Genomic DNA, 19720 nt, shown 5'->3' with positions numbered 1-19720 from the left:
TGTACATGGTGCTGGACAAACCAAATGTGAGATTCTACATGTTTGTTGTGTCATAAATAATTCTCACAGTGATAATGATGTAATGGTCCTTAGACCTGAAGTCATTATATTTCTATACGAGAATTAATATATATTGATTCCATTAAAAGTTATCCTTGACCGGGTAATGATAAAAGTGGACATTGGGTATATTATGAATCGTATGAGAAATATGAATGATCTAGATGGGATTTAACCCTCCTATTTTAGGAGTGATATTATTGGCCTCTTGTGTGAGCTAGATTATGAAATGCGTGGCCACGCTTAAATGTTAATTTGATATGATAGTCTACTCATTGATCAAAGAAACTTGGATTAAACTATGATGAGGATGACACATTATATGCCTCTAGTTTAATCTATAATATTTGGTTAAAGGGATTATATTACATTGTACATTATTCACAAAAGGTTTAATCGATCACCGATTCAATTATTATTACTTGGGTAGCAATGATGTATTACTAGATGTCGCTCATTGTTTACGATTTTAAATTAGATTTAAAATTTGTTGCCAACGTAATAATAACCTATAGGGTCACACACTAAGAATACTTGAAGGATTATTTAATTTAAATTGGATTTAAATTATACTAAAGTAATTCGAATTATTTATAATATTAATTAAGTATGACTTAATTAATTAGATAAATATTGATATTAAAATTTACTAATATTAATTATGAAATTTGTTTGTTAAATAATTAAGTGAGACTTAATTATAATACAAATAGGATTTTTGAATTAATAATAACTCCTAATTAGTTAAGAGTTATAATTCATTTTTCTACTCTCTATATAATATCTCTTGTGTGGCTAATTTTTGTGTGAACAAGGACTTTTACTAAAACCCTAGCCACCAAGAGAGAAAAGGGAGAGAGCAAGAAGAAATGAGTTTGTGCTAGTACACATCCAATCCTTGAGTTCAAGCATTCGTGTTGATACCGATAGAGCGTAGATCACGATAGCGGGATGCGTGGTGATTGAACAAACTTTGGATCTCCATTAGTGAACCAATTGGTAAAGCTTCTTAAGGTAAACAATCTGATCTATGAATTAAATATATGTTTTTCGCATGGATCCTGCGGTGGGTTTCGAAAATTCTAATTTTTTTACGTTTTTAATTACTGTTTCCGTTGCGTTTATGTGCTCGAAACCCTACAATGGTATCAGAGCTACTTGCGAAAAGTGTTTAATTCATTTATGTTTTTACTGGTTTTATGATGATAACATGTATACAATATTCCATGACTGTTATGTATGCGATTTTGTATGTTTTATATGTTGTTATGTTTATATAGTACATATGTATATATATATGTTTTGAATATATGATATTCATGAGAGTTGTATAATCATATAATGATTATATAATCTGTATATATATATACTGATATATACATGTTTTATGTGTGTTCTTATTATAAGAATCGTATTTGATACGATTCTGAATCAGATGCAGCGGATTTGCTGAAATTTGGGTCTGTTGTCCGATTTTGGCGAACGAATCTGCTATTTCATATGGAATCGAGCGTCTGAACAAAACTGATAGCTAAATCTATCATCAACTGATCTGTAAGGCATTTGATAGCAAAACTGATAGCTAAAGTTATCATCGACTGATAGCTCTCCCTTCACCTGGGAGACAACTAACTTCGAGTCTCCACAAACCTTCAAGTTCTTGACTCTCAGTGTCCCTTCTAGGCCGAGGCCAGCTATTAGAGCTTCATATTCCACCTCATTGTTTGTGGTCGGGAAGTCTAACTTCATGGCATACTCAATCAAAAATCCATCAGGGCTTTGTAAAACCAAACCCGCTCCACTTGAATTTGTTTTTGATGCTCCATCAAAGTAGAGAACCCAATATTCTTTCTCCTTATCATCCTGTTCCTTGTCCCCCTTATCAACTTCCTTGTCTTGAGGTATGGTATCCTCTTGCCCCCCCCCCGGCTTCTTAGTTGGGTATGGTACATTCCACCACGAAGTCAGCCAATACTTGGGCTTTTATTGCCGTTCGTGGCTTATACTTGATATCGAATTCTCCCAACTTTATTGCCCATTTGATCAGTCTCCCACTAGCCTTGGGACTATGAATTATATTTCTCAAGGGCTGATTTGTTAGTACCTCAATTTGATGAGCTTGAAAGTAAGGACGTAACTTTATTGAAGCCATCACCAAGGCTAAAGCAAACTTCTCAATAGTTGAATAATTCAACTCAGCTCCATACAGAATTTTGCTGACATAGTATACGGGTTTCTGGATTTTCAGTTCCTCCTTAACCAATACAGCACTCAAGGCAATCTCTGAAACCAAGTACAAGTATAAAACTTCATTCAAAGCTGGCTTGGCCAACAACGAGGCCTGAGCTATATATTTCTTTAACCTTCTTTAAAGACTTGAAGAACGACAAGCACTTGTCTCCAGACTTTGAGATGTATCGTCCCAATGCAGCAACCCTTCCAATGAGCTTTTGAACATCTTTGATAGTTTTTGGGGGCTCCATGTTCAGGATTGCTTTTATTTTATCGGGATTGACCTTGATTCCTCTCTTGGAGATATCAATCCCAAAAACTTTCTAGATCCTACTCCGAAAGCACACTTTGTAGGATTTAACATCATCCTGTGGTACCTCAGGACCTCGAAAGCTTCCCTCAAATGGGTTATATGATCAGTCCTCACTAGATTCTTGACTAACATGTCATCAACATAAACTTCCATGGTCTTGCCGATAAGATCCTTAAAAATTTTATTTACCAACCTTTGATAGGTGGCCCCTGCATTCTTGAGACCAAATGTCATAACAAGATAACAATAAACACCAAAGTCAGTGATGAATGATACCTTTGGGATGTCGTCCTTATGCATCTTGATCTGATTGTATCCACTAAATCCATCCATGAAGCTCAGCATCTCATGTCCAGCAGTGGCATCTATCAAAGTATCTATCCTTGGCAACGGGAAACAGTCCTTAGGGCATGCGTCATTCAGATCAGTGAAGTCCACACACATCCTCCATTTTCCATTGGCCTTCTTCACCATTACAGGTTTTGCTAACCATTCTGGAAATTGTATCTCCTTGATAAAACCAACCTCTAAAAGCTTCTCTACTTTCTATTTTATAGTTTCTTGCCTCTTTGGAGCAAAACTTCTTTTCTTTTGCTTCATTGTCTTCCGATTTGGATCCACATTCAGCTTATGAGTAATCAGTTCCGGGTCTATGCCTGGCATATCAGCTGCTGACCATGCAAACACATCACTATTTTCTTGCAAAAATTTCACCAACTTCCCTCTAAGGGGCACCTCTAGTGTGGCTCCAACGAAAGTCACCTTCTCGGGATCCTCGGGAGCTAAAGGAATCAAAACCAAGTCTTCTGCTAGCTTTCCTCTTTTCTCATCATTCTCTCGGATATCCAAATCTTCAATAGGCAGAACCTGCCCCCCAACTCCATTTGCCCTCAGTGAGGCCACATAACAACTTCTAGCCATTTTTTGATCTCCTCTTTCTTCTCCTATCCCATTCTGGGTAGGAAACTTCATAACTGAATGGTAGGAAGAAGGGACTGCCTTGAAGGCATGTATCCCTGTTCTTCCCATGATAGCGTTATAAGTTAAACTAGCCTTCACCACCACAAAGTCCAATAATGTGTTGTTTGCCTTGGTTCCTGTCCTATGGTTGTTGGCAACTTGATTATCCCTTCCATGGGGCACTCCACTCCCGCAAATCCATATATCGGCATGTCGGTTGGGGTCAATAGGGAATCATTATATCCCATCCTTAGAAAGGTGTCATGGAGCAAGATATCCACTAAAGCACCATTATCCACAAGGACCCTCTTAACCGGGTTGTTTCCTATTATAGGTATTATGACCAACGGGTCGTCATGAGAAAATTTCACACCCTTTAGGTCAGAATCATTAAAAGCCATTGTTACTCCTCACCTGGCCCTCTTCGGGGCTTCTCCAACAATATGCATAACATCCTTGGTATATGCTTTCCTGGAGTTCTTGGATAATCTAGCAGCAGTTGGTCCTCCAAAAATCGTGTTTATCACAGGTCCTCGGGGTCGTGGTCCTCCAAAGATTGTATTTATGACTGGTCTCCTAGGCTGGGGATTCTGCCCCTAATCATCTTGGTCCCTCCTACGATCTTCAAAGTTCTTTCTCCTATTGTTATTCCTATCTCTTCCTTCCCCAGTGTACTTGTTCAATCTTCATTTCTGAATGAGGAACTCTATTTCATCTTTCAGTTGCCTAGACTCATCGGTGTCATGACCAACATATTTGTGAAATCTACAATATTTGCTCTTGTCTAGCTTGGTAGGATCTGGCTTCAAGGGTTTAGGCCAACGAATATATTGGTCTTTCTCGATTTCCATCAAGATCTGGCTTCTAGGAGCATTCGGCTTAGCGTATTCAGCAAACTTTTGCCCAGGTCCTCCTTTCTTAGGGGTTGAATCAGGGTTTTGCTCAGTTCTAGGATACTTGTCCTTAGCGATATATTTCAGATCAGTTTTCCGCTTCTTGCCTCCAGCGGGCTCGTTGCTCACTACGGTCTTCCTTATGCACTCTTCCACACTGATGTACTTCTCGGCCCTATCTTGGAGCTGCAACATGCTCTCAGGGGGGCACTTGGCCAAGGACATCTTGAAGAACTCATCCCTAGTTCCCTGTTGCAGTGCTATCATGGCTACCTTGTCATCAAGGTCCGGGACTTTTAAAGCTTCCTTCGTGAAACGATTCAGGTAGTCTCTCAAGGATTACTTCGCTCCCTGCATAATGCTCATGAGGGATGATGAACTTTTCTCATGCACTCTCCCGCTGATGAACTGCTTAATAAAAGCCTGACTTAATTCTCTGAAGGACCCAATAGAGTTCGGGGGCAAACGACTATACCATCTTTGAGCCATACCCGACAGGGTTTGAGGAAAGGCCTGACACTTAATAGCGTCATTCACGGGCTGCAACAACAGTGCATTGGAGAACATCCTGACATGATTAGTGGGATCTCGCGTGCCATCATAAGCTTCGATAGTGGGCATCTTGAACTTTCTCGACATATGGGAATTCATTATCTCTTCAGTGAATGGTGGAGTAGGATCATCAAGATCTCCGAGGGGAAGAAGATTGCTTGGATCAGCTCTTGGGACTATAGCCCTTCTTTGTGATGGACCATCCAGGTCTATGATTGGAGGAGGATTTCTCCCCCTAGGTGGTAATGGGGACCTGGGAACCTGGTGCGCCTCCAAGTCATACTTCAGCCTTTGAATCTCAGCCTCATAGGCCTTGATTCTCTCCTGCAATTCCTGGGGATTCATCCCTCGGGTGCTTCTAGGACGTTGGTTACCATCAGCCATCGGCTCTTTGCCAGCACGCCTCCTTCTTGGGGCTACTTCATCATCCGAAGATTCGGAGTCTCTCTCAGTATAAGGCCCAAAAAATTCCTGATCCTCCGGGATAGGAGCCAAACCTTGTATTTAGGGCGGTGTTCGCCCTCGTGCGTCACCTCGTCCAGCATATCCACTTCCTCCAACCTCGGGGTAAAGGGGCATCCCATATGGGGGGTTAGTGGTCACAACAGATGAATACTCATACCTAATGGGTCGAGAATTCACAGGTGTATGTAGTTGTTGAAGTTGAGGATTCATACCTTGAGGAGCCGGGGGAATCGTCCCTTGAGGTTGAGGTTCAGTTGCCCCTACCTGGGCTCCTCCTTGGGGGGGCGGTATAGGTTGAATGCGGAGGTACCTCCACGGTTGACGAAATCGCTAGGGTTGTCACCGCGGGTGTTCCTCCTTCAAGGGTGCCGCTTGTTCTCTGTGTTCTCGTCATGGTTGTTGTTGTGCTTTCCTACAGACGGTGCCAAATATTATGGATCACAAACTATAGTATAATAATTGTTGTATTTATTACTAAGGAACATGAGCTTCGAGGCTCGATTTGACTGCTCTTATGTTTCGTGACTCAATCTGCCTTAACAAGATGCATACGTACCTTGCTGATTGCCAAGGATCAAGTCAAAAAACGTAGTTCTGATTTGTGGGGTGAGGCCCCTTATATAGATGTTGGGAGTCCTTGAATTGGACTTGGGTTAGGAGACTTGGTGGGCAAGTCTCAGAATTAGAATAGACTTTTGAGTGCTAATATGTAGGAAGTTGATTCCTTATCCCACCAGGTTCCTTGGAGGCCAATCTGTAAGGATTTATTTCTCCACTAGGACTCATCTTATCAGCTGACTTATCCCTTATTAATTAATTATGAAATTAATTAATATCCAGGGTTTTGGGCCTTTTTTGTTCCATCAGGCCTGATCTGGTCCATCAGGCCTGATAAACGTGTTAACCTTTTTGGTCTGAATGTCATACATCTTCTTATTGGGCCTTGTAGGCTAAATCATGTGTAATTAATGCAATATTAATTACGTAATCAGGATTTATTTATTCCCTATCAGAGAGCATGAAGGCATATGGCAAAACCTCTATCTGAGGATGCTCAAGAAGCTGAGGAAGGGGATCAGGAATTTCTGATCTCAACAAGACCAATAGTGATTGAAGCCTTGCCACATCCACCTCAATCTAAAAACACTGTTCCAGACACAATGATCACACCTCTTGTCTCTGCTATCAAAGAAAATATTCCAGTTGAAGATTCAGGATTAAGTCCTGAAATTGACCTTCAAAGGCTGATCATTCCTTCTATCCTATTTCTGGAAGCTCCACAAGGACAAGTGACAACTCCACCTATTTCTCCTCTACATGCTGAAGTTTCAAATGCTCCCATTGTGGATGTGGAAACAGATGAAGTTGTACCAGAATCTCCAACAGCCACAAACACACTTGTGTTGTCAGAAGATGAAGAGTTTCTTGCAAGTTCTGGAGAGTCAGCTCCAGTTAACACACCAGCTCAAGTTCTTTGAAAGGAGGCATTGACTAAAAAGTTTGTTGGACAAGATGCTCCTGTTCCATGGGAAGAAACTCATAGAGGAGTTGAATGGACCAAGAAGTGGAATGAATCTGATTTTGTTCCAAGCTCCAAAGTTCTTTTAGAACATATTGCAAAAGCTGATGAGTTGATGACAAACTCTGACTTTAAAGCTCAACTTAAAGTCACAGCTCTCAGTACTAAAAGCCTTCAAGGTCAACACTCCATTACTCATGCTAAGGTTGATAAGCTACAAGAAAATGCTGATAAGCTGGACCTGATGATCAAGCTGGACAAGAACAGGTTTATCAGACCAATTCATGAGAAAGTAGAGCCTATTGAGAAGGTATAAGAAAAACAACAGGCCCAACTGACTGAGGTCCTGCAGAATCAAGCCTCTCAACAAGCTCAACTGACTAAAATCCAATCTTCAGTAGAACTTCTTCTATCTTTACTCCTACCAGATGATGCCAAAAAGGGGGAGAAGGTAATGAAGTCCAAATGCTCAACTAGTCAAGTACTGAAGAAGAAGGATGATAAGGAAGATGACCAGGGAAACCCAAGCAAGGGTCAAGGTCAAGGTCAAAGCAGCAAATTTTCTTCAAGGAAACTAATTTCAGATTCTAACAAATCTTCTACACAGAAGAAGACAAGTTCTGAAGCTGTAAATGCTCAAGTTCTGAAAGCAAGTTCTGATGATCAAAGTCTGATATCAAGTTCTGATCTTCTCATTCAAGGTGATAGTCAAGACTCTAAGAAGTTTTTACAAACTCTGAAGCTTAAGGGAAGGGAGACTACAGTCTATTACAAAGATCCCAAGATTCAGACACTTGATGAAGAAAGTGCCAGAAGACTATTTCTCAAGCATAATCCCGGAATGTATTTAGAGACTTTAAAGGAGGAGGACGCTAGATTTGCAGCTGAGAAGACAAATCTTAAGTCTAAAGCTTCTGATGCAAAGAAACCTCCAAGACCTATGGTAAAAGGCATTGTGATCAAGGAAAGCTCTGAGGCTTCAAAGCCCAAGACAAGATCACAAGTTGAAATTGATCCCAAGGAAAAAGGGAAAGGAAAGATTGATGAACCAACAAAGCCACAGGAGATGAAGATTCCTCAAATCCTGATGAAACCAGTGTACAAAATAGTTCAAGTTTTTGATGATACAACTGCTGAAGATGAAACTGTTGAAACTCTAAAAAGAAGGAAGATAACTGAAGAATCTAAGACAACCTCTGACATAGCTCAAGTTGTTTTGAGTGAAGAACAGCAAGCTACAGAAGAAATAACAAATTTTGATCAAGTCATCAAGACATCAACCTCTGACAAAGCTCAAGTTGATTTGAACAAATTGACAGTTACTGATAAGAGAAAACTCCTATGGAAGAATGTTAATCCATCAGATCCTAAGAAAAGCCAGCTGCTATCTGATTTCATGACTGTTGGATTGAAAGCCAGAGAAGCAAGAGACAGAGATGGATTAGGTTTTGAAGAAGCCAAAATTAAGACAGAAGTTGAAGTACTTACAAGAGATCCATTCTTATTGACTGACAAACCTCTTGAAGAAGTTACATATAAACACCTTGATAAGGTTATATCTGTTCAAGTGGTAGTGGATGCTCATGATAAAAGTAATGTTAAAGGAAAGCTGATTATGTTTCTTGAAGATAGAAGAACATACAAGATGTCAGAATCAGATGTGCTGAACAAATCTCTGAAATAATTTCAATTCTTTTATTATCTTTAGAAATAAAGTCTAAGATTACTAGGAGATGGTCAAATTTCATCATGAAGACCATAAGGGATAAAGCAAGAATTTTTGGATCAAGGGTTACAGAATTCATTCCAAACATTATTGAAGTTGATGGTAGTGAAATTCCAATGAAGAAGAATTCTGCTAAACTTGAGGTTATTCTAAAAGAGAAATGTATGTGCTATAATGAAGATTCAACTCATTCAAGAGTAATCAGACTTGGTGATGGTTTAGAAAGAAATCATATCCCAGCACTTAGGACTGCAATCTATCAGATTGGAAGTCAGGGTGAATGTAATAACCCCAATTTTTGGAATTTTTCAAACACTAATGAATAGTAACTTTTGCTGATGATGCTGATTAAGGAAAATTATCAGACCATGCTATATAGGAGTACTGTTATAAAAATTTTAAGATCGTATTAGTATTCCATAAAGTAAATGAGTGTATGTAAAGATTGTCAGAATCCAAATCCAAACACTTTGATTTTTTCCCGAAAATCCACCAGATACCGACATAATTGAGTATAAGGTAACATGATTAAAAGGATTTAAATTCAAGGATTATAAGAGAGGATCATAAAAGGAATATAAGATATTGAGAAAGATTTAGGGGAACCCAAGTAATAAGATCCCGGATATGATCCCTCAAACAACGAACGAGAACGAGAGTTAAGCGAACCGTAAAATAAATAAACGACCAAGGGACAAGCACATACAAGTAGAATGGGAAGGAAGCTTCCAAGAGAAGCTAAAATAAGTGGTTAAAAGAGAAGATGACATCATCAAACCATAAGGGAAAGACATGTGGCTTGGAGGTGAGGTCATCCAAGTGATGTCATCACTTTATCAAAGCAATCTCCACCAAGTAATCATTTCACAAACACAAAAATCAAAAGCAACCAAAACAAACACATTTTCTTCTTCCCCCATCTATTTGCTCTCGGCCTTTTGAAGAAAAACAAGAAGAAAAAATTTCCAAACCTAAGCTCCACTCAATCATAATTCAAGAGGTTTGTTTCCTTGGATTCTATATTTCATAACTAAGAAGAGCAAGTAGTTTGAGTGTTTGAATCCAAGGTTTGCTAGCTCGAATAAATCATTTTAGTTTAGGGTGAATAGTAACTTTCAAGAACAAATTTTTTATTCTTGATTTTAATTGTAAGGTCAAGGTAGCTTAAGCATTCCAGGGATCTTTCATTGATTAAAAGCTTCAAGGAAGGTATAAAACTTCAAACCCTAGCTTTACTTTTGAGCATTAGGAATGGTTTTGATTGTTATATTAAATGAGAAGCATGATGCTTGTGTGTTAAAGTTTGGATTGGATTTGTAGTAATTTGGATGATGGAATCTTGTTTATAGTTAATAAAACTTAAGTATAGTTAGTAGTTCATGTTTGTGGTTGAATAAATTGGAAAATCTTGAGGTTTGGGACTTATTTAGTAAGGTTTGGGTGAAATTTGGTTGTATTGGTGGTTGTGAGTTGAATTGTGGTTGTTTGGAGTGGTTTAAAACTTGGTAATCGCGTAAACATAACCGTTGTAATGCCCGTTTTATTCAACTGCTAGTTCTTAGTGTTCAGAATAGGAAACTCAACAACCAATCTGTAAAATTGCCATGATTAGCTAGAACGTGTTGTTAGCTTCGTTTTGATATGTGGTTCGCTTGGTTCCGATGTACGGTTTAGGAGAAATGACCGTTTTAAGTAACGGCGTTTCGCGAACGAACCTTTACCCCTCGCTTTACTTTGAGACCTTGTTTAAGGCCCTTAAAAGACTGATTGGATTACGAAACAATTATGTAAGGTGGATTAAGCAGTTGGTAAAGTACTCGCAAAAGATTCCCCTTAAAATTCGTAACGGTTAATTTATTAAAATTGGTGGAGCCGAGGGCACGCAAGTGAGTAACGCAAATCGTTAAGCGTATAAGTGACCGTAAGCAACTGTTAGGGTATGAGTGAGTTTTGACTAGTTTCTTAAGCGACCGTGGTCTAATTCCGGCTTATGTTATTCTTCATAGGTTACCGGACCCACTCTAAGCTTAAGTCTACCCAGAACACTCAGGCAAGTTTTCTACCCTTTATATTGTTGTTGTGATGTATAAATGTATATGCATTATCTTGTGATAAGTGCATGATTGTTATTAGCAAATCTTGCGATATATTGGAGCATGCTGATATGGTATATATGCATGCCTATTTTGTAATCTTGATATTTTATTAGCAATTCAATGCTTATAAACTGCATAATACCTATGCTAGAGATAAGCAGTAGTGGCGAATACCCTTAGTATAGGGGACCGAAAGGTGAACATTTTTCTAAACCGGGAGTCGATGTTCCCGAGTATAATATAGGTAACTATATATATATATATAGTTTTCTATAACTATTAATCGAATAAGTTGTATTCGATAGTTTCGAATAATAATCAAACATTATTTTCGATTATTCAAATAAAGATTTTACTTTCGTATAAGTATATCTTTCGATAATTATTATTCATTTCAAGTATTATTTCCAAAAACTTTTACTGGATTTATTTTGATAAAAGCTATTCTTTATTAGAATATTATTTAAAGAATAATATTCAGATATTCTTCGATTATTTTGTAACTGATTTATTCTATTAAATCATCCTTTTCCAAACATTTTCAAAAATGGTTTCGAGTCTTCAAAATGATTTTAAAAGTTAGAGCGGATCCTAAAACTCATTTTCAGATGTAAGATCTTCCTTCCGAATGAGACTTGAATACTCGCTCAAAAATCTGAGGGATCCGGCTCTGGGGTGTATTCTAATTCGCAACGAGGTTGCTGTTTTGAGAAAACATTTTGATTATTTGCCCAACGTTCGGGAAGTAAGTCCATCTAATTGAGTCGACATAAGAAACATGGGCTCAGTGGGCGTCCATGAAAGTGTAAGTGGCTCAGTGGGAGTCCATCAATGCGTAAGTGGCTGAGTGGTAGTCCAGCATAAGGCCCTAATGCGGCCAGGGTGATGACCAGTGGGGGATTCATCCATCTACTAGTAGAAAAGGTGACTTAATTGGTATATTTGCCTGATCAGCAAGATATCAGGTTTATGCCAAGGTTTTCTTCTTTCCAAATTCATTGGATATTATAACTATGTTTATACTTTCATAACAGAGGTTTCCAAGGAAAGTATTAGATATATATAGGTGTGTATATATATATCGGGACTTAATGAAGTATCTCGTAACTTCATTTCTTTTGAATGATATTTCAAAGAGTGAATCTATTCAAGTCTTACTTGTAGTCTCATCTATGTGATGAACTTTTGAAACTAATTATAACTTGAACGGTGGTAGTTCAAGTAGTATTCGGAAAAGATATAAGTATATTGGAGGATCTTGTAACTTCATCTTTTCAACTTATATCTAGTAAATGATTATCTTATGCATGACAAAGATTTTCAGAAAAACTTTGAGACAAGGTTAGATATATGAGATCACCTTTCAACGATATTTTATACAGTTATAAACTGGAACTCTGTGTATATTATACATGTCAGAGGATTTCAAAGATTTGAGAAGTATATATGTATATATATACTGAATATTTTGCGACTTCGTCACATTAAGATATCAAACATGGTTCATTTCTTCTTGACCAAGACTTTCATGAGTACTATGAGAATGCTCATATATTGTTAATTATTATACATATTATTTCAGTGGGCTTGTTGCTCACCCTTGCTTTCTTCTTTCATCACACAACAACAGATAGATAAGATGAACAGGATCAAGCTCCCAATTCGTGAGCGGTTAGGAAACGTTTCATAGTTTCCTGTAGGCGTTGATGTCGTTGTAGCTGAGGTAGGAACTACCAATAGGCTAGGCTTTCAACTTTTTTTGTGCCAGACTTATGTATATTTATGAATTGTAATAAGGGCAAGGAATATGTAAATTTATTCAGAAACCCTTTTGAGGTGTAATGGCTTATAATTGTGGAATAAAATGACTTGTGTTATTTTTGGATATTCATCTCTGAGACTATAACTTGTGGTGTGTGTGTATATTGTGGGGTCACAGTATGCAGTAGTTGGTTGATTATTAAGATTAAGTATTACTAAGGGAAATGGAACTCGTGACAACCCGGATCCCCGACCCCGGATTTGGGGGTGTTACGGTGAAGAATTGAAGCAAGTCAAAGCTACACTAGCTCAAGTCCTGAAGAATGCAGAAGAGAAGCCGATATCAAACTTTGTCAAGAATCACTTTAGATTCAGATTGACTCAGTAAGATTGGTAAAAGCTACAAGGACTGTAAGTTGTAGTTAGTTATCTAATTAAACTCTTATTGTATTTGTACTTAAATGTTTTTGACATCATCAAATCTATTAACTTGTATATTTTTCATAATTTACAAGTTTGGGGAGATTGTTAGATATATTTGAGATGTCATGTCTAATATGTTGTGTTTAGTTTCAAAACTTAATATCAAGACTTACCGGAAATCAGAACTTACTGAAGTTAGAACTTAAGGTCGTCAGGATTTATATCAGGACTTAAGTGCGGATACTTCAGATAAGGAAAGCATCTGATTTACAGGAAATGATCGTGACTAAAACAATAGAAGATATGCATGAAGAGTTTGAAGACTAGAAGACTTATAGGAGATAATATATGATTGATATATTTTAGGAGACAGAATTATATTCCATATCAATTAGAAGATATCTTGTAACTGTGTACTATATAAACATAGCTTAGGGTTTACACTATATGTGTTATCATTCACGAGAAAGATTATACATTGTAACCTAGCAGCTCTTAGTGATATTGTTCATCACTGAGAGAGAACAATTGTTCTACTGTAACAGAGTTTATTATATTGAATATACTTAATTACTGTTACATACTTGTGTTCGAAATCGATTTGATTGTATAAACACTATATTCAACCCCCTTTTATAGTGTTGTGTGACCTAAAATCTCTTCAGCTGACACATCAAAGGCCCACTCACACACTGAACTCTCGTGATCAGACTCGTTTTTCTCGAGAGGAAAACTAGAAATCTCTATCGGACATTTCCAATAACATATATACGAAGGAAACATACTCTAGGCTAGGGCAGTTCCAGCCAATCCTCAATAGACGTCAGGTTTACGTCTCCGAAACCCCTGACTAAACTCATAGACTCGCTACTCTGATTGAGTTGCTGACTCGCATCTATATATAAACCTTCCTGTACTCTTTTTGACTCTACTCCTGACCTAAATCAGGGACTCAAACCTGTAGCTCTAATACCAATTGTGACGGCCTCAACCCCGGGGTCAGGAGTTGACGTCATCAATAACAATATTAACCACATAACATAATCCAACTCAACATTATTATATAAACATAACCCTTTTACCAAGATCTTTTCCAGGTTTAAGTACGATTCAGGTTATAATCATTACAAAACCAACTTACTACAGACAATCATGACAATACTATCTTAATACAGCAACTCAACAGACCAACTATGGTCTAGCACAACTACCTCAGAGGATCCTGACACGGAAGTCACTGGAACTCTGCCCTGACTATCGCGAGAGAATCTCCTAGGCATCTGCAATACATATATAAAACATTCTGCAAGGGTGAGCAATCAATTACTCAGCAGTACCAATATATGAATAACAAGTAAAACGAATTATGGTAAAACAGTAATAGGAACAGAGAGTATAGCTAGTTTGCAAAACTTGATAAAAATTTATAAACCGGATATCCAAAACTAGCATGCTCCGTAAAACAATAACATCAGTCGTGTGCTGTGTGTAAATATCCGAGTCAAATTTTAGCATGCTATTTCCATTTCCAAATTCACTGTATAAACTACTTGTTCCGTTATGGGAACCACAAAGCCAAATCAGATACGTACGGATATGTGAAGATAGCTGATCAGGCTATCAACACCAAATGGCTCTGACTACCATCCCATTTACCTGTTCCGGAACTCAGAGACTAGCTAGGTCTCTGACCTGCTGGACTAATTGGTTATATAGTGCGCACAACTGAGTTAGCCTCTTACGCCACCTCAATAGGCCTACTCTGGCCCCTATATATCTCATATTTGATCATTTTATCCTGTTTTCAAAATACTTGTACCTATCTCACTTTTAAAGCCATTCAATTTTACCAGCACACATATAAAAATTCAGTTCATAAATTATTTCATTCGAGATAGGTACCTTTCGAAGTTACTTTTCCCCAAAACAGATTGAAAACAGTGATTTATAACTACAGGGGATACGTAACTTAAAACAATTTTGTTCCATTATGAGAATAAAACATTAGTTATTCATACGTACTGAACCATAAAAGAATGATCAGAGGTACTTGCCTTGCAGAGCTTTACAACTATCATTGATCGACTCTGAGCTGACTCGGTCGCTCAGGCTTTATCGTCTAACCACTAGATCACCTTGCATTCAACTTCAATACTCAGGTTCTTCGGTTGAAACCCTACTGAGCTCGTCAGCTATCCACTAGGTTATCTTTAATCCAACATCCACTTTCGGTTTCCCGACTATAACCTACAGGGTCGAAATACTCTACATTAGACGACCAGGTATGTTTGACTTATCCTCAATACCAATCCTACCCAAACAAGAAAAATCCTGACTCGTACTTATATACATTACTATAGTATACATAACGTACGGGATTCATATACTCAAATCTTGATTCAATATTTGTTTTCAGAAAACAAATATACTCGTCATTTTAGGAAACAAGTTGCCCGTTATACTTTACAAAGTATTTATTTATTATTATATAATTATCTACATTCGACTGGTAGTTCCGATATGTTACAGGGTACATTCCCGAAAATCGGGCAGCACTTCCTTTGCTTATCGGACTACCCGTCAAATACAATCGACGTCCACAATCACAATTCACAACAACAGATCATCATTCGCAAACTCAATTCAACAATTAATTCCACTAATATCACAACCACCAATCCAAACTAAGTTATTATTATTCGCATTTTTATATTTATTTTTTTTAAAATAGTAGGACTCAGATATACATCATCATCGTCTACCGTCCGCGCGTCAAAATTCATCACGGGCGGCGGTAAAATCCGCGGGTACCCGAATAATTCGGGTTTTCAACGCTAAATTATACCGATTAAATCATTTCTATACATAATTATATTTTATTTCACGAATATTAGTCAACTATTTCCTGCAGAAAATGAAATTAAATAATAAAATAAAATAAAACAGAATAAATAAAAATCTGGAATTAAACATGGAAACTCGCGTGTAACACGCGTGAACATCGTGAGATGAACACAGTTTAATAGGAATCAAAGTAGCAAATGGTCGGAGGAAAATATGGCAATCACAGACACCACAGCCCATTCAAGTAAAGGTACATATACACACAAGAAAGTATATATACATACAACGAATCTGGTCTATATTTAAAAACAATCCAATTCTATAATAATAACATGATAAACTAATGTAATTCAATAAACTAAACCATAAACAACATTTATCTTCAAGTGTAAGGTAATTCACAACACCATGAAGATATAATAAGGTAAACAAGAAGATTGACTTTCAAATTCAGGGTAAGAATCAAAGTGTAGAAGACCAAGGGTGCAAAGGTTACAAGGATTGGTCTCCTGTTATAAAAGGCATAAAGGTTTGTCTGTTAAGCAATCTCATATCAAGGATCAGTATGTGGTAGATATGTATTTGTGGAGTAGTATCAGATATGTATGGTTCGTATCCAAGGATTCAACAATCAATGGTTTACAAGAAATCAGGCTTGCGGCTCAAGATCAATAAGAATCAAGGTTAAGGGTTAAGTACTGCAAAGTACTCTCAATATAGAATAGGGACTACTGGAAATAATTGCAACATAATGAAAAGAGTTCCAAAGTATTCGTAATTATACTACAAGAAAGTTTAGGGACACTTGCCTTATCAATTCGCTTTCACTTTACTAACACTTGTCAATTGGTTCCCACTCACTAACCACTTTCTTTCCCTTTCTACGCCTCGCTACCTCTGTTAGACATAACATATACTCATCAACAATACTTCTCATCTCATTTTACTCGATACAAGCTTCTATCTACCCTTCGTTTCACCCAAATTCGACGTACGGATTGAAATTTACATCAAAAATAGTCAAACAACGCACATACAATCATATTATACAGCAATCAAATCACATAAAACACATAGCACATAAGATATTTGATCAAAATAATTTTTCAAAGAAGATTCAGGGTCAAAAATGATTTTCCAAGTATTTAATACGAATTTTTGAACAATTTTCGTAATTAAAATTAGACTTCGAATTATTTTATAATTAAATAAAATAATAGGGTTCGAAAACCCGAATTTGACTTTAAAATAATTTTACAACAATTATCGAGCCTTGAAAAAAAAAATAGTTTAAAGCTCGAAACTATTTTTTGGGATTTTTAAATCAAAAATAAATAATTAAATTCAATTAAATAATCAATTAAAATTAATTAATAACTAATTAAATTAATTAATCAATTAATATTTAAATTAATTGACTAATTAAATAATTAATTATCAACTAAAATTAATTAATTAATTAAGATTTATTTTAGAATTAAAATAATATTTTTCAGAATTAAAAATATTGATTTTTAGAATTTAAAAATTCATAAAAAATTAATTTCTGAAAATTAAATAAACTAAATATTTATTTTGAAAACATATGAAACAGGAATCTTATTTTTATAAGATTTTGAAAATACAGGATTTAATTTGCAAAGAAAGGAAACGATGTAGGACTAAACTGTAGTTTAACCTCGTCTTCTTCCTTCACCACCTTCGACGGCGGGGAAGCCATTAACGGTGACCTCCGCTGTCCTTCAAGCTTTCCGGTCAGGATAATCTAGCCCAAAAATGCATAAAATTAACTGGGGATGAACTACACCTTCCCAGGAACCAATTTGCAAGAACTTTTTCGCTTGTCTCTGGCCTCTAAACGTCACCATTTTCTCGTCTGGTGTCTTCAATATTACTTTCTTATTACGATAGTCTATCTGAGCATCGTGCTTAAATAGCCAATCCATTCCTAAAATAACGTCAAACTCTCCTAACTTAAAGGAAATCAAGTCAACATCAAACTTATGACCAGTAATCTCAATCTCACAGCTCTTACACACTTGGTTAACAGATACACGCTCCTGATTTGCTAATTCTACCATCATAATCTCACTTAACAATTCAACTGGACAATTCAACTTATCAACAAAACCTTGAGAAATAAATGATCGAGTTGCTCCCGAATCTACTAGCACTTTAGCATATAAGTAGTTCACAGTAAGCGTACCTGCCACAACATCAGTGTCCATGATAGCATCCTTGACATACATGTCATAAACTCACAGTAAGCGTACCTGCCATAACATCAGTGTCCATGATAACATCCTTCACAGATATGTCATAAACTTTAGCTCTGGGATCTTCATTCATTGTTGGAGTAGCTCCCATGATACGCAATTTATTGTTGACTGGAATTGCTGCCTTGCAATCCCTTGTGATATGTCCTGACTTCCCGTACTTAAAACAAGTAAATCCAATTACTAGAACCTTGCCTGCCTGATTCTTAGTAGGATGGTCCTTGTTGACTGGCTCTCTGGCTGGCTGATTACGGCACTCTCTTGAATAGTGCCCCTTCTGGTTGCATCTGTAACATACCACATTCAACTTGTTGCAAACTTCACCATGTTTCTTCCTACAGACTTGACAGTCTTGCATAGTTGGTATATGCTGGATTGGCTGGTTCCCAATGGCCGGATGGTTACCCCTGACCTCCGTTGAATGTATTATGTCTGTTAAAATTTCTTCCGAGATGGAACTTGCCCTTTCTCTGATTAAAATTTGGAAACTTCCCTGCTTGGGACTGTCCTTCACTTCCCTCAAACTTACTCTTCTTACCTTCCTTCTCCTTCTGAGACATTTCAATCTCCGTCTCCGCAATCATAGCCTTCTACAAACTCCCACATACGTATCCAACTCAAATATGGCCACCTTCCCTCGGATCCATGGCTTGAGTCCTTGCTGAAACCTTTTAGCTTTCTTCCTATCAATGTCCACATATGATGGCATAAACCTAGAAAATTCGTCAAACTTACTTTCATAATAAGCCACTGACATATTTCCCTGTTTTAGCTCCAGAAACTCCAACTCCATTTGATCCTGAACAAACTGAGGGGAATATTTTTCTAAAAACAGCTCCTTGAATCTATCCCACGTAACAACATATGTACCTTCCAACATCTTTACAGTTTCCCACCAGTAGGTGGCTTCATTCTTCAGGTAGTAACTTACAAACTCAGTCTTCTTCACCTCTCTCACTTTGACTAAGGCAAACGCCTTCTCAATTTCCTTCAACCAGACTCTTGCCTCAATAGGATCTACAAAACCCTTAAACTCTGGTGGATTCACCGCCTGAAAGGTCTTAAAGGTTACCTGAGGGTTGGTCTGCCTCTGCTGTTGTTGAGTCGGTGAACTATTTGTTGAGCCAAGATCTGAAGAATCTGGGCTACAGTTGGGTCTACGGGACCTGGGTTGGCATTCTGGTTATTGTTGTCTTGGGTGTTGTTATTGTTGTTGTTGGTTTCTTCATTCTGGTTGGTGGAACGGGTATTTCTTTTGGGAGACATTTTCTGTAAGGAATCAAACAATTTATTTAGCCTTTAAAACAAAATCCTTTCTATGAAAAGATTTTGTAAAACATGATTATCTCTTTTTAAAAACATTTTCAATAGTTGAACTAAGTAAATTGCATGCTTCTTTACAGAATGTAAATAGTTAAGGGAAATAGGGTACATGTTATTACAAAAGTTTCATTACTGGTGCAGCAAGATGAAACAGGCATGGTAAAGGAAAGACATTGATATATATCAAAGTTTGAGGTACAAGCGAAAAACATTTTATTAAAGGCAAAGGTACAACAGGCCTACTCCTTAATCAGCAAGTCTAGATTATTCACGTTCT

The 19720-nt window shown here is 37.2% G+C and overlaps 1 pseudogene; it reads right to left on the bottom strand.

Annotated features, from left to right (window-relative positions):
* LOC141714791 (protein FORGETTER 1-like) overlaps window positions 1-18211 on the bottom strand; it is a 123045-nt pseudogene extending 104834 nt beyond the window's left edge.
* Between the last annotated feature and the right edge of the window lie 1509 nt (window positions 18212-19720).

This window comes from Apium graveolens, chromosome 3, assembly GCF_009905375.1.
Source record: "Apium graveolens cultivar Ventura chromosome 3, ASM990537v1, whole genome shotgun sequence".
Lineage (NCBI taxonomy): Eukaryota > Viridiplantae > Streptophyta > Magnoliopsida > Apiales > Apiaceae > Apium > Apium graveolens.
Note: the sequence above shows the minus strand (reverse complement) of the source record. Positions and strands in the feature narration are given on the sequence as shown.